The sequence below is a fragment of the Equus caballus genome, chromosome 5 (assembly GCF_041296265.1).
Source record: "Equus caballus isolate H_3958 breed thoroughbred chromosome 5, TB-T2T, whole genome shotgun sequence".
Taxonomy (NCBI): Eukaryota; Metazoa; Chordata; class Mammalia; order Perissodactyla; family Equidae; genus Equus; species Equus caballus.
The window spans coordinates 82,004,481-82,028,914 of record NC_091688.1 but is presented as its reverse complement, the minus strand read 5'-3'; the positions used below and the strand labels follow the sequence as shown (position 1 = coordinate 82,028,914).

The window sequence follows — 24,434 nt, the reverse complement described above, 5'->3', positions numbered from 1 at the left end:
GCCACTCACCTCTATAGGTTCGAATATGTGGAGGAGACCAAACCGGAAGGAAAGCATCGTAGACTTTAGGCTGAAACAAATCAGGGCCAACTAGGGGAATCAAACTCTTTACAGAAACAGTGAATTGTGCAACATTAACTTAGATGTTCTAAAGAAACTCTATCATGCTCTTTATTCATTTCTGGACTTTTTTTTAACTACTGGGCCATTTTTTTGTGGGGGTGGGAAGGCAAGAGGATCTTGGGAATAACCAGGACAGCCAGACTCTGTTAATTTAGTTCAGGTATTCAGGCATCAGGTATTAGGTTAATTAAAACTAATTAGTATTAGGCTCTGAGTAGGTAGGTAGAGCTATTATACACTATGCCTAGAACATCACAGTGGGAAGTTGTGTATATGTTGGGGGTGGGGGAGGGCCCTGTCCTGAAATTTACCAGGTCTGCCTGATGGGTACTGAACTTGACTGGTTTTTCTACTTTTGGGATGTTGAGAATATCGTCCCCTGCCCCAAATTATATTTTATCCAGGTGTCATGGTGTCTGACATTCCACCCTAAAGATTCCTTCCTTTGGCTTTCTTTCCTTCCCTTAAAAATGGAAATTCTCTGGGTTTCAGCAAAACACAAAATTAATTCACGCAGGCAAATACGCTAAGCTAGTTATTGGCTTTGTTTTCCAGTGGCTAAAAGGGACCAACAGAGCTGGAAGAACCTTGGAAGTTCATCAGTGGGGATGAAGGGGTGGTTTGCTAAGGAGGTGAGAGGAAAGCCCGGAGAGAGGAGGGAAGGGCCAACAGGCACACAATTTGCCCATTTGGGAATTTTGAATGGGACTCACTCTGCCCACTCAGTACCGCTTCAACACAAAACAAAGTAATGTATCTTTGAGAGTTCCTTTAATCTCTTGCGCTAGGTATTTCAATCATTGAACCGGCCAAGACTTACAGAGCTGGAGGAGGGAAGGGTGATTAGCTTTGTAACTAGAGTGTGAGTAGTAAATCATGACATTTATTTGGGCACAGAGGCTAGATCATTAATGTTTGAGGAGCACCTTTCAAAATTCAAATGCAGAGAGCAGACAATGATGTTGGTCTTTTGGGCCATCTCCCCCTTTTTGAGGTCAGTCGGAGAGCTTGAGTTATGAAGCACTGGAAGATCGTTTTGATCCAACATTCAGTTTTCTTCTTTTCACTTAGGAAAAACCTTTCAGGCCAAAGACCATTTGAGGTGGCCCTGCTTTCTCCATGTTTCACTCACTGGCCCCTCATTTCACAAGAGCTGCGTTTCAATCGACCATGTCTCAGGAGGGAAATGATTCCAGTGACCTCACCGTGGGGAGACAGGAGCCTCTGGCATGTTATCAAACTGCCAGGCTGTTCTCCATAAGCGGGGCTCTTGGCTTTGGCGTAGGAAAGTAATGCAGTAGGTCAGCCCCTAAGCGTCTTGGCGAAGTTGTTAAGCGCCTGGGGAGCACTAACCACTGCTGTTGGCGGGGAGACGGGGCTGTCACCTGCATTTCACCTTCAGAATTGGCCCTGATTAAATTAAGCTATGCAGGTGGAGTCCTGGTTTGTGAGAAGGGTACAGAGACTGAGGACATGCTGGCATTTCTTCCTCGTGCTGCTTCTGAGGACACATAGAAAGGTGTTCTGGCCAAATTAGCCAGTTATTAGTTCCCCAAATAGCCTAACTTGACTCTCTGAGAGAGTGGGAGGCTGTTTTCCCTGAATGTTTTGCATCTTGGCTTTCATGTTACTACATGAACATTCAGCCCACAGATTTCTGTTATCTAATCAGGTGCATCAGGCCGTGGTGGAGACGAGAGGGGAGGAACGCCCCTCTGACTCAGATTTTGCACAAACAAAACTCAGCCTTGTTAGCAAAGACAAGGAAGAGCACCCACGGCTGCTCAGATTAGATCTCTCCCCCGACAATCTGGGGAGCAGTGCAAATGGGTGAGTTTTTATGGAAGATAAGCAACACAAGCGCCCCACTTTGGTATGCTAAAGAAAATTAAAATGTCAATATTTACACATGACCTTCAAGGCTCTCACACTCTTGCTTTCTTAGGATTCAGTACAGACTGCATTTTCTTTAGTCCGTTACCAACAGCTTGGAAATTCAGTTAGAGGACATAACCCAAATGTTCTCCAAATGTTGCTTCCAAATGGTCATCTTGAAAAGTGCTGTTTGAAGGCGTGCAACCTCTCCGCACTGAGAGAGGGTGTTGCTCTGCTTACCCAACTGCAGGGGAATTGTCGGAGGATTAAAACTGCGATGATAAAGATCGCGCCACGCAGCGTACTTTAATTTGTTGATAACTAAAGCAGAAGAGGCCTTTTTACAGGCTTCTGGAAGCCTCACTATTGTGTACCGCACATTCAGCCCCTGCTTGTCTGCTGACACAAACAAATAAACACGATCATAACGGTTGAAATGTAGTTAGAAACACAATTGAGAACATCTGTATTGTAAGCAGAAATAAATTAGAAATACTGAAGTGTTTTGTAGCTGTGAAAACGAAGGAATAAAAAAATAACCCACAGTACCTGGATTAAGCAGTGATAAATAATGTATAAAGCAAAAATCTCATTACCCCCTGTGTAAACTCCCCCCCAGTGAAATATATTTTATGAATGTAGTAACACTGTAATAACCAAAGCATTTGTTTTTCCCACAAACTTTCCATTTCATGACTGTGAGATTGTTTGGATTTGCAAGTTCGGGACAAAACATCCCTGAATTTACCAGTTTTGGTCTTTTCCTGGTGACCTTCAGGGCTAGAACTCCTGTGCAGCTCTCATGCCACCATTTATCAGAACGCCACTTTACGCTTTTGTGAAAGTTTCCCCCAAAGCAGCCACATAAAAACCAGCAGAGGCAAACCCCAATCCCCTCAACTCTGGAGGAAAAGGCCTCCAAACTCTTGTCCTGCAGAAGCCACGGGGAGGGCCAGCTCCGCCTGCACCTGGCAGCAACACCTGGTGTGGCCCCAGACTCCAGGCCACAGGCAATAAAATCGATCATGTCTCTCTAAGTGAAGTGACAGCTGCCAGATTAGTGAGCTTTGTCCAACTGAACTCTGTGGGCCATTACAGGGGTGGCCAGAATTTCGCCCTAGGTGCCACCCTCAGCATAGCCAGGGACCAGGAGGAAGGCAATTCTCTGCACACCCGCCTCACTCCTACAGCCCTTCCCTCTTCAGTTTCTTGGTTCTTTTCTTTCTATCATAGACCCTGGTCAGACTCTGGAACATCATGGAACCCAGCAGCATACTGAAGGGTCAAGCCTGACTCTGGAGTCCTGTTATTTGTGAAACTCAGTTCTCCCGGGCTAGGCAAGGTGAGCACCATATCTTGAAGACATGCAAGGGCAAGAAGGGAAGCATACAGAGCTGGCTCAATCAATTTTTTTTTGTACAATAGGAGCCATCCTAAGCTTCACTGTCTCCTACCTCAAATATTTAATGATTCTTTCTGAGTTTTTAATTAATGAGTTAACATACATTCTCTCTGGCTCTCCGAACATCCTGGGAGTGGTTCCTAAGTGAACCACTGACATCCATACAGACAACTGCCCGAATCCTAGCCTGCTGCCTGGTCTGGGGCTGCTCTTACTCGCAAACTTGTGCCCGTGTCCTGTTTCTGCCAGGCCCCACTGGGACAGCAGTGGTGGTTAAGCAGCTAAGCAGAATGATCCCATTAGAGTCCCTTCTAGCATGAAGTCATGCATGAACTCATTTTTGGAGTCAGTAGAAACTTGTAATTTCTCCTCATTTTCATAGGCAGCTATGGCATAGTGGGGGAGAATTCCTAGATTATGAGTCAGAAAACTTGCTCTTAAATCCCATCTCTCCCCTCACTAACTGTGTGACGTTGGATCAGCCCATCTCTGAGCCTCAGTTATCTAGAAAATGGGGGTAATACTAACTTACACTTTTCCTTTTAGTAGGACCTAAGTAAGGTAATGTCAATAAGGGGGCTTCATGTAGTTTAAAGTGTTATTGAATAGTGTGGTGTTATCTTTTGTCTTAGTCCATTCAGGCCACTATAACAAAATATCAGAGATTGGGTAGTTTATGAACAACAAAAACTTATTTCTCATAGTTCTGGAGGCTGGATGTCTGAGATCCGGGTGCCAGCATGGTTGGGTGAGGGCCCTCTCGAGGGTCTCGGACTTCTCCGCTTCTTGCTGTGTCCTCACATGGTGGAAGGGCCAGAGGAGCTCTCTGGAGCTTCTTTCAAATGGGCACTAATTCCTTTCCTGAGGCCTCCACCCTCACCACCTAATCGTCTCCCAAAGGCCCCATCTCTGACACCATCATCTTGGGAACTAGGGTATCAACATATGAATTTTGGGGTACACAACCTTTCAGCCATAGCATCATCATTAAAAGGAAATATCTATCCTACCTGTGCTCACAATGTGGTTTGAGGATAAAATTAAATAAAATACATGAAGAAGGCTTCAAAAAGTGTAAAGACCGAAGCAATCAAAGTACATCACTACATTGTGAATGTGATGCCTATAGCCATGTCAGCTGGATTACCGGCGCTCAGTAGCTCCATGTACACATTTCCCATAGAAGCACAATCTTCTAGATCAAAAAGAGGATGCAGAGGCTGGAGATATTACATCTGGTGTTGTCTTTATCAAAGTCTTTTTATCATGAGCATCTCATTTAATTGTTTTGAGATCTTTGTCTCATTTCTTTTACTTCTAATACGAAGAACAATCACCTCCTAATGTGGTTGTTTGAAAAACATAATTAAATGGATTCCAAAAATAGTTTTAAGAACACAGTTCTGTGAAGGACATAAATTGTGCGTGAACTCTTTCAGCAATGAATAGGCACATCTCCACATACCCCCAGGATCTCAAGCTGATAATGTAACACGAACCTATTGAATCAGGACAAGGTGATGGTTCTGCTCGTGTGACAATCTAGGTCTCGGAGTCTGGTATGCGGGCAGGGTGTAAAGAGCAGATTGCATTTTCAGGAGAAAGGTTAAGCTTGAATGTTTTGGACAGGAGGTGGTTAGATGCATTTTTAAAAAGTCTTTGAATTTACCTGATGAGTTTTGTGTCCTTCTGATGGTTGTAGCCTATTCCAGGTTATGAATAAATTTAGCAACACAAAAGAGGTCATTTAAAAATCTCTCCCTCAGCTGCTCCATTTCCTCTGGTGCCCCTTTGGCTTTCTCCTCTTCTTGACTAATTTGGCATCCTGCAAGGCTGCCCTTCTGATCACTGTGAGCTTAAGATTAGTGGTATGTGGTTTTAGAAATGTTTTGAAACTTTCATGGGAAAATTGTGGAAAGGTGGAGGTTTCCAAAAAACCCTGAATAGAAGTTAAGAGATCCATTTTTGGCTTTAAAACAACATTTTATTTTGAACTAATTTTACTTATGAAATGTTGAAAAAGTACTATAAAGGTTTCCTTTAAATCCTTCACTATGCTTTCACTTGTGTTAATAGCTCTCATCACCAGAGTATAAATATCAAGAATAGGCCATTAACATTAGTACAATATTATGAACGAAACTACAGACTGTATTAGAAATTCAGTGATTTTCCTGCAAGTATTATTTTCGGGTTCCAGGATCCTATGCAGGACCTCACGTTGTGAGTCTGTGACACTTTCTTAGTCTTTCCTTGTCCTTCCCGACCTTGGCACTTTTGAGGAGTAGCAATCAGTAATTTTGTAGAATGTCCTTTAATTTAGATTTGTCTAATATTTTCTCATGATTTGGGTTAGATTATGCACTTTTGGCAAGAATATCACAGAAATGATAGTGTGTCCCTTTTTCATCACGTCATATGAAGGAATTCATGATGTTGATATATCTTGTTACTGGTAATATTTACCTTGATCACTTAGTTGGGCTGATTTCTGCTGGACCATAAAGTTACTATCTTTCCCTTTTTATTGATAAGTATTTTGAGGGAGATACTTTGAGTTTATTCAAATCCTTTTTTTTTTTTTTTAAAGATTGGCACCTTCCTTTCTTTTTTTTTCAGGATTGGCACCTGGGCTATCAACTGTTGCCAATCTTTTTTTTTTTTCTTTCTGCTTTGTCTCCCCCAATCCTCCCCCTGTACACAGTTGTATATCTTAGTTGCAGGTCCTTCTAGTTGTGGGATGTGGGACGCCACCTCAACGTGGCCTGACAAGCGGCGCCATGTCCATGCCCAGGATCCGAACCCTGGGCCGCCACAGTGGAGCTCGTGAACTTAACCACTTGGCCACGGAGCCGGCCCCTCAAATCCTTTTTATCCTTCTTCATTTTCTCTTGCATGAATGAGCAGACGTGTATTTTCTTATATCTAAGTTCGTACACAAAGGATCACATACTCTAGATACTATTTGGGGCTTTGCCTTTTTTCATTTAATACCTGTCACGGTTTTCCTCATTCTTTTACACAGTTGCATAGTACTCCATTGTGTGGATATACCAATTTATTCAAGCACTCTCTCACACATGGGCATTTAAGTCATTTCCAGTGTTTTGCAATTACAAGCAATGCAGCAATGAATAAGTTGGTGCACATGTATTTTTGCAAAGTTGGAGATATAGCCCCTGGAAGTGGGATTGCTAGGTGAAAAAGAAAATGCATGTGAAGTTCTGCTAGACATTTCCTGATGTCCTTCTCAAAGGATTGTACAAATTTGCGTTCCCACCAGGAATATATGGAAGTGTCTGTTTCCCAGAGCTTCACCAAAGAACTTTACTAGTAGAAGCAATTCTCCTATTTTCAAATTTTTGCCAATTTGATAGGTGAGAAATGGATTTCTTTAATTGTAAGTGAGTTTGAGTACTTTTTTGCGTATTTAAGGACCATTTTTATCTCTTTTTCTTGGTGAATTATCTGTTTATGTCTTTCCTTCATTTTTCTGTCAGGATTTTGATCCTTCTCTTTGTCCCTCAATTATTAAGACTTCTTTATGTTTGAGGAATATGAGCTCTCTTGCTCTAGTATTTGCTGAAGTATTTTCTCCCCATTTGTCAGTTGTCTCTTGACTTTGTTTTGGTATTTTTTTGGCATGGAAAAATTTTAATTTGTGTGCAGTCAAATTTATCAACGTGTGCTTTTTAAAAATCGTCTCTGGATTTTAAATCATAATGAGAAAGCCTTTTCCTTACTGTGGTTAAAGAATAATTTAGCCATGTTTTCCTCTATATCAAATGGTTTCAGTTGTTACACTTCCTAATCTACTTGGAGTTTATTCTACTGTTCAATGTGAAATGTGGACTTAATTTTATCTTTTTCCAAATGACTACCTAGTTGTTCCAGAACTATTTATTAAAAAGTTCATCATTATCCCAGTGATTTGAGATGCCACTTTTGTCATACGCTAGCTTTCCATATGCATTTGGGTCTAATTCTGGACCATCCAATTCCACTAATCTATTTGTTTATGTCTCTGTTGTCCCAACACCACACTGTTTTAATTGTCAAGACTTTATAGAAAGTTGTAATTTCTGGTAAGACTAGTCACCACATGCATTTTTTCTTTTTTAGTGTTTTTCTACCAATCCTGCATGTTTTTTTTCCCTGTATGAACTGTGGTAGCAACTTTAACTCTAGAACATAGATTGTTGATATTTTATTGGAATCGTATTAAATTTGTGTAAATTAACTTAGGGAGAACTGATATTTGTATAATGCCATAGTCCTCTCCAAGAATAGGGGATGTCTTTCCATTTATCCAAGACTTTAGTAGTGTCTTTCAGGAGTGTTTAAAAAGTTTTCCTTGTACAGGTTTGCACACTTCTTGTTAAATTTATTCATAAATATTTACTACATTTTGATCCTCTTGTAAATGCTTTTTTCTCTATCATTATGTCCCCTGTTTATTTTTATGAAGCCTATTGATTTTTATATGTCAATTTACATCCTGCTACTTCAACAAATTCTTTTATTGCTTGAGTTAATTTTATTAATGATTCTCTGGGGTTTTCCAGGTATATTATCATATCATCTTCAAATATAGGTTTCCTTCTTCTTTAATTATTCCCATGCCTCTAATTGATTTCTCTTGCCTAATTGCATTGGCTAGTACCTCTGATGGTAGCAGAGACAGTGGAGATTTGTGTCTCACTCCTGATCTTAGTGGAAATGGTTCTAGTGTTTCTCCATTAAATAAGAAATTGACTTTGGAACTACTTATCTATGTTGAGAAAGTATACATCAATTCCTATATACTGGACTAGTTTTACCATAATGTGTGTTAAATTTTGACGAATGCTTTCTCAGTGTCTATGGAGATAGTCAGATGATTTTCTTTCCTTTAGAGTTATTGTTCTTTATAGCGGGCTGAATAATGGCCATCAGATCCTAATCAATGGAATCTGTAAATGTTTCCTTATGTGATAAAGATTTTTCAGATGTGATTAAATTAAGAATCTTCTGATGAGGAAATTATCCTCAGTTATCCAAGTGGGTCCTAAATGCCTTCACAAATGTGGTTATAAGAGAGAGGTAGAGTGAGACCAGACACATACATAGAGGAGAAGGCAATGTGAAGATGGAAGCAGAGATTGGAGTGATGTAATCACAAGCCAAGGAATGCTGCTGGCCACCAGAAGCTGGAAGAGGCAAGGAATGGATTCTCGCAGTCTATTGAGGGCACATGGCCCTCTCAACATCTGAATTCCAGACTTTTTGCCTCCAGAACTATGAGAGAATAAATTCGTGTTGTTTTAAGCCACAAAGTTTGTGGTAATTTGTAACAGTAGCCATAGAAAACTGATGGAAATTTTGATACTAGGAAGTGAGGTGCTGCTGTCAAATACCTAAAAATGTAGAAGTGGCTTTGAAACTGGATAATGGGTAGAGGCTAGAAGAATTTTGAGATACATAATAGAAAAAGCCTGGATTGCCTTAAACAGACTGTTGGTGGAAATATAAATCTTAAATGCACTTTTGGTGGGGACTCAGAAATGAGGAGCACGTTATTGGCCACTGGAAGAAGGATGATCTTTGCTATATAGTGGCAGAAAGGAGAGCTGAATTGTGTCCTACAGTTGTGTGTAAAGCAGGATTTGTAAGTGATGAACCTGGGTATTTAGCTGAGGAGATTTCCAAGTAAGATATTGAAGGTGCAGCCTGGTTTCTTCTTGTCGCTTATAGTAAAATGACAAAGGAAAGACACAAATTGAGAAAAGAATTGTTAAGCAAAGAGAAACCAGCACTTGATAATTTGAGAAATCATCAGCCTATCTAGTCTACTACAAATGCTGCTAAAATGAGGAGATTTGCTGTTAGGTAAGCATGTTCTGGAAAGAAAGTTAAGGGTGTGGCTAGACAACCTTTTGCTAGTGTTGAAGAGATTTAAATGTGTTGTATTTTGTTTACTAATATTTTGTTTAGAATTTTTGCACTGATATTCGTGAGTGTTTATTTCTTTGCATTGTCTTTGTTTAGGTGTGAGTATTATATTTGTATTATAAAAAGGATTAAAAAGTTTTCTTTCATTTCCAATATTCTGGAGCAATTTATAGAGCAATGGAACTAGCTAGTATTTGAAGCTTTGGTAGACTTCCCCTGTGAAATCATGTGTGCCTGGTGATTTGTGTGTGTGTCTGGTGGGAGGTGGGGGTGTGCTCCTTAGTAACTTTCTCTATTTCTTGTATGAAAATTGGTTTGTTTAAGCTTTCTAACTCTAATGAGGTAAATATATATATTTCCCTAGGAAATTATCTATTTCATCTAGGTTTTTGAATTTATTTGCATAGAGGTCTATAGCTTAGTCTCTTATGATCTATAAATCTTTTTCTATTTCAATGATTATTTCTCTCTTTTCATTAATTTTTTCCTTTTCTGTATATTTGTACTTTTGCTCTTTTTTGGGATCAAGTTAGCCTGTGGTTTATCTAATTTTTTTAACTTTTTCCCCAAATCAGGATTTTGATCCTCTACTGTCCTCTTAATGCCTATACTGCAATATAGGCATATCTACTTTTTCCCCTCTCTTTTCCCAAATTTTAGTTGCAATGTTTCTACTTTGTCATGATACATAACAGCTATATGGTAGTCTTTCACTTCCATCTCCAATTTGATTTAATATTGTGTGTATATTTATATATTTTACAATGCCTCATATCAGACTTTTTATTGAAGTTTTCCTAGTCACAGTTTGTTGGATAAAGCTTATTCTTTAGTAAATTCTTCAAGAATACTTTATGGGTACAAAATTCCATATGTTCTTATATATTGAAAATCGTTATTTGACATAACTTTTATATGATATATATATATATTTTTTAAGATTGGCACCTGAGCTAACAACTGTTGCCAATCTTTTTTTTTCTGCTTTTTCTCCCCAAATCCCGCTAGTACATAGTTGTATATTTTACTTGTGGGTCCTTCTAGTTGTGGCATGTGGGATGCGGCCTCAGCATGGCCTAATGAGTGGTGCCATGTCCTCATCTAGGATCTGAACCGGTGACACCCTGGGCCACTGAAGCAGAGCACATGAACTTAACCACACCGCCATGGGGCCAGCCCCTAGTATTGTTAACTGGTATAGTCAAGGACAGCTTGACTATATATAAAATCCTTTGTTCATAATTTCCTTCATTGAACTTTTAAAAAATGTTACTCCTTTGTACTTTGGTTTTAGAAACTCTGGTGCCATTTGAACTCTTTTGCCATTACTAATTTTGCAAAAAAATAATTTTGCAAAGATTATTATTATTGTTTTGCCTGGAGGTCTTGAAGATTTTATTTTCCTCTTTGAAATCTAATAGTTTTACTGGGATATATCTCAGTTTTGATCATTCTGGGTTAATTTTCCTAGGTACCTACTAAACCTTTTCAAAGTGTAGATTCAGGTCTTTTTCTATTTCTGGAAAAATTTTTTGGATTATAATTTTCAATAGTCATTGTGTTTCATTTGTTTTCTTTTTCTTCTTTAGGGACTCCAATAATACAAATATTGTTCCTTCTTTGCCTGTCTTCTGCTTTCACTATTTTTCTCTGATCTACTTTATATCTTCATTTGTATCATTTTCATTCTCTTTGTTGTTTTCTTGCTTTTTGTCAATGTCTCTTATTAAATTTTCACTTAAGTCTGTTTTTCATTGGGCATTGTGTAATTTCATCTTTATTTCTGAGATAATGTCTTTTTCTCTTCCATTTCTTTTCTGAATTCAGTCAACTATTTTTTTATTTCTCTATATGTTTTTTTCTTCTGTCCATTTCTACTCTCAGTGTTTGAATTTCTAATTTGAAGTGGTCTTTCATATCTTCAAATGCTTGTTAGGATATATTTAATTTAGTGTGAAGTGTAAACTTAAAGTTTCCTTCTGTTTCATGTCTTTTCTTGGGGGAGTTTGGATTTTCCTCAGTTAATTTGCATGAAAGTTTGTTCTGCAATGCTCCTGTTTGGATTTTATTGTTCTGTTTTTCATTTTGCGATATTGGAACATTTTACATGGTTCCCAGTTAAATGGCATTCTTTACTGTTGTTCTAGTAAAATTCGGGTACTTTAGCTGGATTTTGTTGTTTGTTTTGGTGGTAGGGGAGGAATTCTGAGTCCACCAATTTTGTTGATCTACTTTTTCTTGTGGGATCCTACATTTTTTTCTTACCACCTCATTGCTAAACGATGCTTTTTTCTTCATTCCCCCCCCCCCCACTTTTTTTCTCTCCTAGAAGTTATGTGTTTGAAAGACCATCCCTTTAAATCACACTTGCTCATTTCAACTGTGTCTATCCCTTTAAATTGTGTCTTGTCCTTTAATTATCTGCCTACCTATTAAAAGGCACATACTTTGAAATCCCCTTCCTGAAGTCCTGCTCTATTTAATTTTTCTGGCACCCTTTCCAGCTCTCCCTAGGATCCCCTTGCCTATGCCCTCCTGTGGATTTCTAGTAGTTTTTATTGGTCTGCCTTTGCTTGCGGCAGAGCTCTGTGGTGAGAAAGGGAGGGACAGAGGGCATGGGACTCATTTCTTTTTCTCTTTTTGCTCACAATTTTGTTTTAAGCACTCTGGCATTCTCTTCAAGTAGCATCGAGAGTGTGGTTTTGCATAGAGATTTCGTAGTTCTGAATCTATTTTGTTGTTTGGTGGAGGGAGGGGGTTGGGGGGTTACTTATTGTACACCTGTCATTGTCTTCAGCTACTTAAAAGTCCTCAAAGAATGCATGTCTGCATGGTAAAAGAGCAATCTCATCCTTGCCAATAGTTTTACGTACCACATATGCAACTATGACCCCCACGTTAAGATTTCGAACCTAGACTTTTTTCTAAGCTTTGGATCCATATATCCGACTATAGTCATCCAACCTCAAACTCACCAAGTTCAAAGCTCAACAATTTCCTTCCCTCACAAGTTTGATCTCCCCTCGCTCCTCACACACATTCTGTTTCTTGCTGAAAAGTAGAATTCTCCACTTCGACACTCAGGCCAGAAATTTGAGAGTCATCTATCTCCCTTGTCCACACATCCAACCGGTGCTTAACAAATGGCTTTTGGATGAATGTCCTAACAATTCCTGGAAGAAGATGAAAAAGAAACAAAATTCCTGTTCCTCGACAACTTTTGGCATAAGGCTGGATAGGATGTTCTTTGTTAAGGAGTAGATCTTGCTAGTGGTGGGAATAACAGCATGGAACACTTATAATTTAATAAAGAGTTTATAGGAATGACAAGCTTCTTATTAGAGTGCAAGATCTTGGAGGCAGGGACAATGTCTTATTCATTTGATAATCTTTCACAATACTTGACAGAAAGCTTAATAAAGGTTATTAAGGATATTTTAAATAAATGAATAATAAAATGAATGAATGACTATGATATCACCTGTGGTAATAGCACAAATCTCCTACTGCAAAGAAAAAGTGGTCTAAAACATCACTAAATTTAAACAAACCAACTCAAAATCCCACAAGCATTAGGAATGTTACAAAATGAATGACTTGGACACTCAGAAACTGAGGCAAACTGGAGAATCTAAAGGAAGGTTCTTACCCATTTTTTTTGTGTGTGTCGTGAACCCCTTTGGCATCTGTTGAAGCCTGTGGACCCTTCTCAGAATAATGCTGTAAAAGGCATAACATAAGACACATAGAATTACCAAGGAAGCCAATTACATAGAAATATAATTATCAAAGTATTAAAAAACACGCAAACATGTGATATAGTAATATATGTGCTTCTTAATGCATTAAACAAGAAGATCTAGCAGCCACACTAATAACTACCATATTTTCAAGTAGTGGTGAATATAAGCAATTTTTCAAGGTATCTGCAACCACTGTAATATGATAGGAAAACATCTGTGACTTCTACTGGTGACACATTAAGGCACTGCTAATACCACAGTAGTTTCTTGCCTATATTCATTATTGAATAAAATGCTAAATTTCAGTTAGATGTTAGTAAAAATAAAGATACAATTTTTTCCCATCCGAGTTCATGGCCATGTGAGTTCTATACACACGTCTACATCCATGAACTCTAGGTTAAGAACCCTTGGCTTAGAAAGGGCTGCTGCTAATCAGCTCTGACTATAGCCGTGCAGAACTAGGCCCATGGGTCCTCAGTTTTGGTGACCTCTGATCTCAGCCCCAGCAAGATTATGGGTCCATCACCTCATGTTCTCTCTATAAGAGTTGCCCTTATGGTGGAAAAAAAGATGGGAATGTGACAGCTGAGTTGTTCCTCAACAGGCAGAAAGGTCTGTATTGCCCAAGACAAAATGGACTTGCATTTAGCAAAGTTAAAGATGATATCCATAAGCCATTCTCTCCAAACACCAGTCTGAAGGAGCTCTTGTGGCTCTGTGGGCCATGACAGAGGAGGGCGTGGAAGGTGACGGAAGAACGCTGGAACCCAGAAAATAAATTCTGCAGCCTGTAGATAATAAACGAAAAGGGTAAGAACTTCCCACTGGCTGATAGAAAGAAAATGTCACAAACACGAAAACATAATAAAGCTGGGTTTGAGTCTTGGGTGCCTTCCCATCGTGATTAATGATTGGTCTCAAATAGGATGGGTAAGGGAAAGTGAAGTTCCTCTTGAAGTAGCTTTAGAAATGCCACAGCTTAAAAAAATTATTGTAACATCAATTTAAGGAAAAAAAAAAAACTCTGCTAAAATGTAAAGGTCAAGAAAGATTTGGGTGTTTTTAAATGCTGTCTTGAAGAAATCTTATAAAGGTTAAGATGTCATGTAGTTTCAGAGTTATGGGCATGGGAGGGGGGTCCTGGACAAAAGCAGTGCTACCTCGGGGTCCTTGGTGACTGTGACCCACACCCCAGTGATATGTATGCCCGTTAAAGCCGGAGAAGCATTGCTTGCTCAAGACGTATCTTCTGCACGGCTAAGTGTGTCACTTGTGGGCACACACAGAGGCCAGCTCTCCCTTTGGGAAACCGATGAATGATAAGAGTAGGTCATACCTCTCAGAAGAAAAGGGTGGAAACTGCCATTGTAGAGTTCTGATCGCTCTTGCCAACACGTATGAAAGGAAGCAAGAGCCTGACACAGCACACTCGCTGTGGGCAGTTACCTGAGTGAGCTTTACGTGGATGATGTGGGCCCTTTGAAGAGCAAGCCAGGTCTTTTGATCCCTCACACCACCTCTCCCCAAATGTTCTTTGCGACATTAATTGATTTTAAGTGGCAGGGCTGGACTTTCAGGTAGGGGGCTAGAGCTTGGCAAAACCATTTGCAGGGCACCAGGAAGTGACTTTCAAAATGCAATCTGAGTGTCTTGTTAATTGAGCCAGGAGTCCACCATCAAAGAGCCAATCATTTGGGTTAACTTTGAGTTTCCTGTTAAATATGCAAGACTTGCTGTTGCTGTTCAGGCCACTTCCCCTAGCATGGGGGAAGTGCTGTTCCATTCTTCTCTCATGTCAGTCCCAAACTCGTTTCCAAAGCCGGCTGAATTACACTGACGCTTCCTGCTTATTACTGCTTCTTCTTATTTCTGACTGTACTAACTTTATATTCCATTTGTTTAACCCTGAAAAAATACTCTTTTGCTATTTCATATAACCTGTCTTTCCAAGTGTATTTTTAAGCCCATCAAGGGCAGAGACATACCCTATTTTTTTGTATTCCAGCCCTCAGCTCAGGGCACTATATCCAGGAGGGATCCAATAAACTAAAAAAAAAAAATTATTTGTTAATGATTCATTCTCAGTTATTAATGGTTCTGGGTGCCAGTGCTTTCCAGATGCTGGGCATTTCACACATGTCAGCTCACATGATCCTCACACTTACCTCGTGTGGGTCCTGTGATCCCCGTTCTAAGAGGAGGAGACCAAAGCTCAGAGACCACAGGGGACTTTGCAAAGTCACATTGCTAATGCAAGTCCAGCCCAGATCTGAACTCAGATTTATCTGCAATGTGTGTCTGCTCTTCATGGATACTGCTGTGGAAATGAGTTTTCCTTCTGTGGCTTCTGAGAGCAAATCATATAAGGGTGTTGGGAGGGGAGGGCCAGCCTGGGAGAGAGATGGGAGACTAGGTTCCTGTGAGCAATGCTTACCTGCAGGATACTGGGAAACTTGCTTCTTTCTCTGCATCCCAGCTTGTCAATCTCTGGTGTGGGGGTGGTTATCCCTCCCTAACTCATAGGGTAACTGAGAAGTTCAACACTTTAGTGGGGTTCAAGAAGAATCAAGGAAGAGAAAGGGCACTGGAGGCGAGAGCTGACCTTGGGGGCCGTCCCCAGGAGCTGGGTCCTTTGATACTTCCGAGGAGGGCAGTTCTGTGTCTAGCCACTCCAGCTGCAGGGTCTTGCTTTTTCTCCTGCTCCTTGTTTCTGATTTCTTAACCGAGTGGCAACAGATCTTTTCGAGGGTGGCCCTCATCCCGTCAACGAGCCTGCAAAGTTCTATCTTCCACCTTATGACGTCGGACAGAGCAGCTCGAGTCCTTACGCTCAGGACGCGGAAGCCAGGAATTGCTCCTTTAGGAACCTACTCACAAGGAAACAATCCCCGCCACGGGGCCTGGGCTCCTTCTTTGACATTCACCACAAACACTGTTGCTTTTGCAGACATCCAAAAAACAAAACAAAAAATCCCCAAAACCCTACACACCCTGGATTCATGAGGACGGGGACCTAATGTGATTCTTCCCAATCAATAGTCAATGAGGGATTTTAATTCATGAACGCGATTACCATGATTACTATGACCCCTATGGAGTCATTGCATTTTACTACTCTCCCTGGGAACTGGATTTCCATATTTAGGAAGGAGAGCAAATGATATCAGGAATCTCATGTAGCTACATAAAATTCTTTCCTAAATATGTAGTGCTTTTCTAAGAACCCTTTCTGACTAAACGATTCAGTCTAGTATTAAAATGTTTTACAGATCTATAATCTACCACCCCAATTAAAACAAATGTTAGGTATAAGGGACAAAAGTTAAGGTGCCCAACGTTTCTATCAGAGCTGCTCCTACTACATGTGTCCTCTTTGATCTGCCTTAAAGACTGAGATTCCCGCATTTGAACAATTCTTAATATTAGAGCAATTTATTTGGGTTAAGGTATTGTCTCTAGAATGAACCTATTAAAAATACCGGTTACTTGGGCCTAGTAACACAATTCCCATAATAACCATTATTCTAGCTGCATGAATTACTTATCAGATTAATTAGCTGTCACCTATCAGACAATGTGGCTCTGAGGAAATAAGGCATCTTTTAATGGACATCATTGTCTGAAATATGAAGCTGTTCTGTGAGGTATAGACCAGCTTGGGGGCCCTATGCTGGGGGTCTGGGAAGCTAGAAGACAGAGAAAGACACTGATTAGGAAGGGGGACCAGAGGAGAAAGAAGTGAGCAGAACATCAAAATCAAAGTTCTAACCCCTCCACAGTTCTGTCTCTCATTCCCACGGTCCTGTTTTCTGCTTATGTGTTTTTAATACACAAGTTACCAAGATGACCTCTTCTTTGGCCCAGGCTTCCAAAATATAATTTTGCACCAAAATTAGAAGTGAAATGATTCCCCTGCTTCTCCCTTCTGGCAATGTTGACCCTTATCTGGTTCTCCTCTCCTTCCTGGGTACACAGCTCAGCAGCACTGCCCAGTCCTCTCTGTTTAGATGGGCTCATGTGATAGAGGGCTAGGCTCCAGAATGTGAGTGGCCATAAAACGTTTCTCATGTACTGCTATCCTCTCTTTCTCTCCTCCCCTGAGCAGCTGAAAGCCAACAACTAGGAGACACAAGAGAGATGGAAAAAGACCCTTGGCAGTAGAAGCCTGGATCCCTGAGTCACCATTTGGAGAAGAACAACCTAGGAGCTTGTTGGACCAGAACAACCACCTTGGACTTGCCATTAGTGAGAAACAGAACTTGATTGTGCTACGACATTGAGATCTGGGTGTCTTTTATTATGTTACAGAATATTGTTTACCCTGACTGCTACAACTTACCATCTATACTGATATTTGTTGTCACTACATTGCAGGATGCTTATAACTCCTGAGCAAAATAGGTTTACAATCATTTAAAAAGAGAACATTGTGTGTATGAGCAGCTTTAGTTTTCTAGGGACTTTCCATCAGGCACTTTAAGTTCTTTGCATTCTTATTTAATCCTTACAACAATTTTTTGAGGCAGCTGTATGATCCCCATTTTACAGATGGGGAAATGGACTTAGAAAGTCTATTAAGGAACTTGCTCTAGGTCACACCTCTAATGAGTGGTAGTATTGTGACGGTGACCCAAGTCATTCAGCGACTCTTTATCAGTGTGCGATTCTATTCTTATAGTTACTCAGGGGAAACAGGATCAGACCACGGAATGACAGGGCAAGGTCACGCCATGAACTGAGGAAAAGTCCAGGACTTCAAGAGGAAAAAAATTATCATATCTCTCTGCCCACAAAATAGTTCAGAGAACATTTCCTTTATCTCCGTTCCATACCTCAAAAATATTGAATTGATTTTCTGTGACTTCCCTTTCCTGCCCTCCATTGAAAGCCTTGATTATGCCCTAGATTTCTGCAAAGAGAAAATTCTTACTGCTGTGTTATAAATTCTGCAGATGAGGAGGTTCTAACTAGATTTCTACCAGGGGACATTTATCCCTCCATTGATACATGTGTGTAACTCCCACCAGGAGAAAACTTTTCTTAGAGGAAACAATATACTGTTTCTATAGAGGCAAAACAGGCAAAAGGGTGGACACGTGTGGTGGAAACACGTACCCTGAAGGGAGAGGGGAAAAAATGAACAAAGCTATGTAGATGTGGTTTATTGGCTGCTTTGTGGATAGGGAACTTTGAATTTCAAGCTTTCTTTTTTAAGCAGAGAAGGCAGAGTTTTGCCTGACTGATCTATGATAGTTGCCTTTCCGATTCACCAAGACAATGCACGTGGAAGGGGTTTCAGAAATGTATGGTGCAGCAGGCATGAAAGATATTATGATCATAGCCATATTAATAGAAAGCTTGCACACAGTGCTGCACTAGATGGTCCCCAGGAGCCCGCAGCCTGAGAAGATGGGGAAGTAGTGGTAGGTGGGGGTTGAGAGCACAGGCTGTGGAGGCAGAGTCTGGGGGTAGTCTGCCCGTGCTGCGCTGACTGCGTGTACAACTGTCTGGTCAGTTACTTAATCTTTCCAGGCTCCAGATTCCTCCTTCGTAAAATGGAGATAATGTCACTGAGCTTTGAGAATGACGCAGAATAATACATATAAGCACTCATTAATTGTAACTTGTTTTGAGGAGAAGATGATGGTGTGGACTCAAACACAAAAGACAGAAAAGCTAGCCAATAATAAGCATATTTCCTTATCTGCTTTAATTACATAAGTTAGCATCAGTTTCATGGATTGAAAGGATAAAAACAAAATCAGACTAGAAGGAATCCCAGAGAGATTTGGCCAGGCAATGACAGAGACAGCTGGTAGATGCGGCACCCTGCAGGAGCTGGGACTTGAATGGTGGGGTAGTGGAAGGAAACCATGAGTGAAGCCATAATTTTGCATGAGACTCATTGTAATTTGAAATCTGGTCCAGGTCTCAGTAAGCATCTGCTCATCAGAGAGGGAGTGAGGTTTCCACAAAACACGGTTGGAAGCAGAAGTGGGCTTGTAGGGGAAGTTGGGGCTCAGTGTAGGCAGAGAGAGAGAGAGAGAGAGACAGAGAGATGGGCAACTCTGAGAATAGTCTTGTAAGATCAGTTGCAGGTTTGGGGAGGGGCTGGACCACCCTGGGCTTGTACTCTTGGCCAATCCTTCATGTTCCAGTCATTTAATGTCCATCTTATCATGGGGGTCAGTCACAGTTATCAGAGTTCAGAAAACAAAGTTTCCTCGTTATTTATTCTGGAATTTGTCTTATCCTTTCAATATTCTACAAGTTTCCCACCAGTCTCCTAAAGAACATCGCCTCTCTGAGGAAGAGAATGCTCTGCTCTGAGACTACAAGTAAGATGTTTGTTTTTGAAGCAACACAGATTCAAATAGTGATAACAATTCTTTGTGGAAAATAAAAGCATCTTTATATTTATTTGAGTAAACAGAAAAATAGCACAATTGAAATGATTTCCCACCTGCCAAACAAAACCGTTTCCTTTTGTAAGCCTTGTTCCACATAGAAGGGTGGTAAAAGCACAATGCTGCACGAAGGGAATTGTGGTGTATTCGGCCAGTACGAACCACTGTGCCTGTCGACAGGAGCTCACCTCCCTCCATTATATTCCACCTCAGTCGAGAGAGAGTCATCCTGTATCCACTGGACTGACAGGCTTAGCTGCTGGGCAAAAGGTGTCCATTGTCTTCTCAAACAGCCGTGTTTTCCTCCGGAGTTCATTTATGGGGATTCATCCCTGTTGAATTGGGCCTAAAGTCAAAGCAAAACTTCCGAGAAGGTGTCATGCAGCCCAGGTTAAACCAGAAATATTTATCGCAGCTTCCCTTTTCAGTCAGATAGTTCTCATCCCAGAGAGGGGTGGGGATTTCCACTGCAAGCGGGTGCTTATATCTCGGAGGCTGGTGGTGAGGACATGCAGCCTCCTTTTTCTTCTCTGCGGCCCTCCGCAGAGATCTGGCAGAGCTGACCCATCAGTGCTCCACGGGAACAGCCAGGCCGAACTCTGAAGGACGTGAAATTTGCCTTTTATGCCTCACACTTGTGCTATTTTCACTCTTCTCAATTCTTAGGGCTTCCCAGACCTATCCAGGAGCTTCTGGCTGTTTTCTGGCTCCCTGAGCCCTCTGCTGTGACAGTAAGCCTAGGTTCACCTCAATTAAAAGACAAAAATGTAGCAATAATAACGATCACAACAATTGCCATTTATTGGCTCTTTATTATGTGCCTGACATTAGGCTAAGTATTATATTCACATTATGCTCCATGACTTTCCTCAAGAACTGTATGAAGCTGCTATATATGAAGCAGGTGCTGTTGGTATCCATCTCTGTCTCCTTGGTAAGCCCCAGGAGGTCTCCTGCAGGCAGGCTGGTCTCCTGCAAGACAGCTGTGTCCCCCTGCCTGAAGTGTGCTCTGCCCTCATGGGAAGATGCTCAGCCCAGTCACGGGATAGGCTGGAAGTATCGGAGAGTCCTTGGCCCAAGAGTGACCCTCAACCTTTGAGGGATGGGAATTCTTGCATTAATGCCCCAACTTCCTCTCCCTGGGGTGGACAATTTTGAGGCAGGTTCCCAGAGTCTCTCAAACGGTCTTCAAAGGGATTGAAAGCATTTGACCACAGTTGTAACTTTTCATAGAAGCTACTTCCTCTCCATCCCCTCTCAGTGCTCCCTGGGATTACATCAAAACTTGCTTCCCACCCTTGACTCAAGATTTGCCCAGAGGGAACTCAAACTATAACAGAACAGAAGAGAAATGGAGACTTAGCGAGGTTGACTTGCCTACTGACGTGTAGCTGGTGATGTCCAGGCAGGACCTGAACCAGGGCTGTCTCTTCTCACTACATCATTCTGCTACCATCAGCAATGGTCAGGATCTAACTTTTTTAGTTAATTAATTAATATGTGGTTTCTTTTCAAAAGGGACTTGAGGCTGTATACTCCCTCCTTCTATCAAAATGTATTTGCTTTGTGTCTACTTCCATCGAGACTCGGGATTCAGTGAACAATACAGTTAGAGATCAATTTAAAAAATTAACTCATATTGCAATGCTATTGTCTAAAAGCGGCTAGATGTAGTATGCCTCTGGAGGTATTTACACTTTAGAGGGGGTTTTGAGATTGCAATGCCATAACTTAAAAGAAAGGACTCTCTCTTAGCGGAATTTCCGGCATTGTCAAGGAGACCTGCTCTCCACACGCTGAGATGGGCCTTATGCTGAGTTTCTTATTTCATACATCTAGCCATTTGCTTACTCTGCCTCCTGATGCCAATGCTGTAGCTAATTATCAACAAGATTCCTCTTGAACTGGAAGGCAAAGTTCAACCCTGGTTGTGTGCTAGCCTGGCTCCTTCTGAGTGACAAAAACACGCAGCCCTCCTTTCTTTAACTCCCTGTATCACCAGGGACACAGAAGACCTGTTGACTTGCCTTGGTTTCTCAGCCTATAAAAGGAAGATAACACTTGCTCCAACTTGCTTTTTGGGGGGTGATGTGAAGATAAAAGAGAGAATGTCTGCAAAGTCCTCCGAGTTCTTGGGATGAAAGGCACTGTGTAAATAGAACACAGATTTATTATGATTAAACTTTAATGCGGTAGCTCTCACGTCTAAAAGGGATGCATTCTGGCTGGGAGGTAGGATCACAGGCTTGTCCTCTCTCATCATGGTCCCCATGAAGTCACCACATGGCTGCGACTACTTACAAGTGCCCATCCTTTCTGATTTTTATTTTCAAAAGACCAGTTATGCAGTTTTCTCCCTCCATATTCTTCAAATTTGAGGTCAGGTTTTAGAAAACACATATGTGCAACACGCGTGTGTCACGTAATAGATGATCCAACTCCGGGAGGGCCTGGGGGCTGGATCAGTAACTAGACATTGAGATAAAACTTCGACATAAAAACAACGTGCTTGACCCTCTGCTGTTTGTCTGGGGCCTCATATGCACTCAAGCATCACCCATTTTCAAAACAGCGAGCTATACACTTTTCTTTTTTGTGACAGAATTGGAACTACTGGATTTCTCAGGCAAAGCAAAACAAAACAACCATAAAAAGACACTACCTTTTCCTTCCCAAATTAATTCTTTCAGTTTATGCTCCTAACTCCATAAAAACGTGGTTTAGCTTTTGAAGTTTTTATTAATATTGATAATACACCTTCTGTGCCTTTGAACCTCACTGACACAGAGCCCTGAGATAAATCCCCAGTTTCTAGGTGGTAGTGTACCCAAGCCCAACCATAAACTTTAACGTTTATACATATATAGTTTTGGCTTTCCTTTGTCTCTCTTGTCTCTCGATGTAGATGATTTTTAAAAAAACGCTTTTTAAAATGAAAATTTTAATAGCTTATATTTTAATTTCAAAAGTAACGCGTGCTTGTAAAAAAATACCGATGTGCATATAGAAACAAAGGAAAAAGTCCCTCTTTCCTGACCCATTTCTAAAATCCTAGTGCCAAGAAGTAAAACATGTACTTTAAATCCTTTTAAATGAGGGTCCTGTTAGTTTGAGAAGTTGGAATTGTCTCAAGAAACTAGTCACCAGTCATATTTCTCTTTTTTATTTCTGAATAGGAATGTAATAAAATATTATAGGAAGTTTTGAAAATACATTGAACTATAAGAAATTAAAATCACCCGTAAGTCCACTACCCTAAAATAACCAATTTTTAACATTTTAATGTATTTCTTATAGAATTGTTCTCTGTAAATATGAATCAACAGTACCCTACTTCCCCCATCCCCTCAACAACGTATCGTGACAATTTTCCAATGTCAAGAAACAGTCTCCAAAAAACCATACTTTTGAATGTCTGTAAAATATTCCATTGCAATTGCTTCGTCTTAAGTTATTTCCAGATAATAAGATGAGTCGGGTGGGGAATGGTTCTCTCTCTCACCTCGTGTTTCCACGGTGGAGGTGGGGTGGGGAGGGCTTCCCTTCCACTGACCAAGAAGGAGACATGTAAGCAGAACCCTGGTTTGTCACCTCTCTGGATCCCTAGGCAGAGTGACTCTGCTGGCAGGTGACATGAAGCTATCAAGTCTGTCATTCCCCACCACCATCTAGGGAAGTCCCCAGGCTTCGTGGTGGTTCAGCCCCTTCATCTCCTAGGAGCCACCGTCCTCCGGGATGCTGCCAGCTTTTGTTCTTCTATTCCCCAAATAAGACTCAGTTACTTGGTGTGTTTTTGCCAAATGTTGAATTAAAGAGAGGTGTTTAACGCTGAAGGAATGGTAGTAGCCTTTTGGCCACAAGGTGAGCCACTTTTCTAATCCGGTTTAATCAGCTGTTAGGATTACGCACAGATGCTCATCAGTTGGATTCTTGTGTTTCTCTCTCATTGGGTTCCTAACACAGATGGGGAGAGACAGTGAATCAAGAGAAAAAGTGTAATTAATTATACCCATGTATCCCACCTAATATTACCATAGGTAACAGTTATTTAATCTTTACTCTGTGCCAGGCTACTTTTTCTCATATAGCTCTCCCAACAACTCTGTGAGATGTTGTTATTATTTCTATTTTTTGGATAATGAAACCGAGGCATGGTGACACCCCTAGCAAGCGATGGAGCTGAGTTTTGCTCCCTTGTTCCTAACCAATTTGCTCTGTCACTTTTCATTTCTTCTATATCATAAATAATGCCTGAACATTTTTGTACATAATTATGGTTTGAGCTTGTAAACTATCCAATGCTATTTCTCATTATTGAATGTCTGAATACTTTTACAATATTTTATTGTAGTTATTGAATGCCTTTTATTAATTATAGTGATTTTTTTGGTATGTAGATTTCTTTCTTTCTTTCTTTTTGGTGAGGAAGATTGGCCCTGAGCTAACATCTGTGGCCAATCTTCCTCTTTTTGCTTGAGGAAGATTGTCGTTGAGCTAACATCTGTGCCAGTCTTCCTCTATTTTGTGTGTAGGACACCACCACAGCATGGCTTGATGAGCTGTGTGTGGGTCCGTGCCCATGATCTGGGCCTGTGAACCCTGAGCTGCAGAAACTGAGCATGCGAACTTAACCACTACACCCTACAAGTTTCTATTTTTATGCGGTTAAGTCTATTTTTATTTTCCCTCATGACTTATTCCATCTTGGCTCTTGTGCCTTTGTCCTTGTCCATCCCAATAGATTTTCACCCATATTTTACCATAAATTTCTATGGTTTTATTTTAAAAGTATTATTCTTACCTTCCAGAAATTATTTAGTACAAGGGAGCCATTCAAAGTTTTTTTTTTTTAAGAAAAAAAATCAGTTGACTCAGTGCCACCCTTTGTCCACTGATTTGTGATGCATAGACCTGGTTTGGCCTCTGTTTTTCTCCATCATACTATATGCT

The 24,434-nt window shown here is 40.7% G+C and overlaps 1 long non-coding RNA gene across 4 annotated transcripts; it reads right to left on the bottom strand.

The window, feature by feature from the left end:
- Positions 1-877: 877 nt before the first annotated feature.
- Positions 878-15,872, bottom strand: LOC138924135 (uncharacterized). Of its 4 annotated transcripts, none has more exons than XR_011438835.1 (5): positions 15,512-15,872; positions 13,721-13,865; positions 12,981-13,051; positions 12,307-12,504; positions 878-2,397 (listed from the first exon to the last, which is right to left on the bottom strand). It is a non-coding gene; the product is annotated as an uncharacterized lncRNA (long non-coding RNA). The 4 variants fall into 4 exon arrangements; XR_011438837.1 differs by having other exon boundaries at positions 13,604-13,865; positions 15,680-15,845; XR_011438836.1 differs by lacking the exon at positions 12,307-12,504 and having other exon boundaries at positions 878-2,394; positions 13,604-13,865; positions 15,512-15,845.
- Between the last annotated feature and the right edge of the window lie 8,562 nt (positions 15,873-24,434).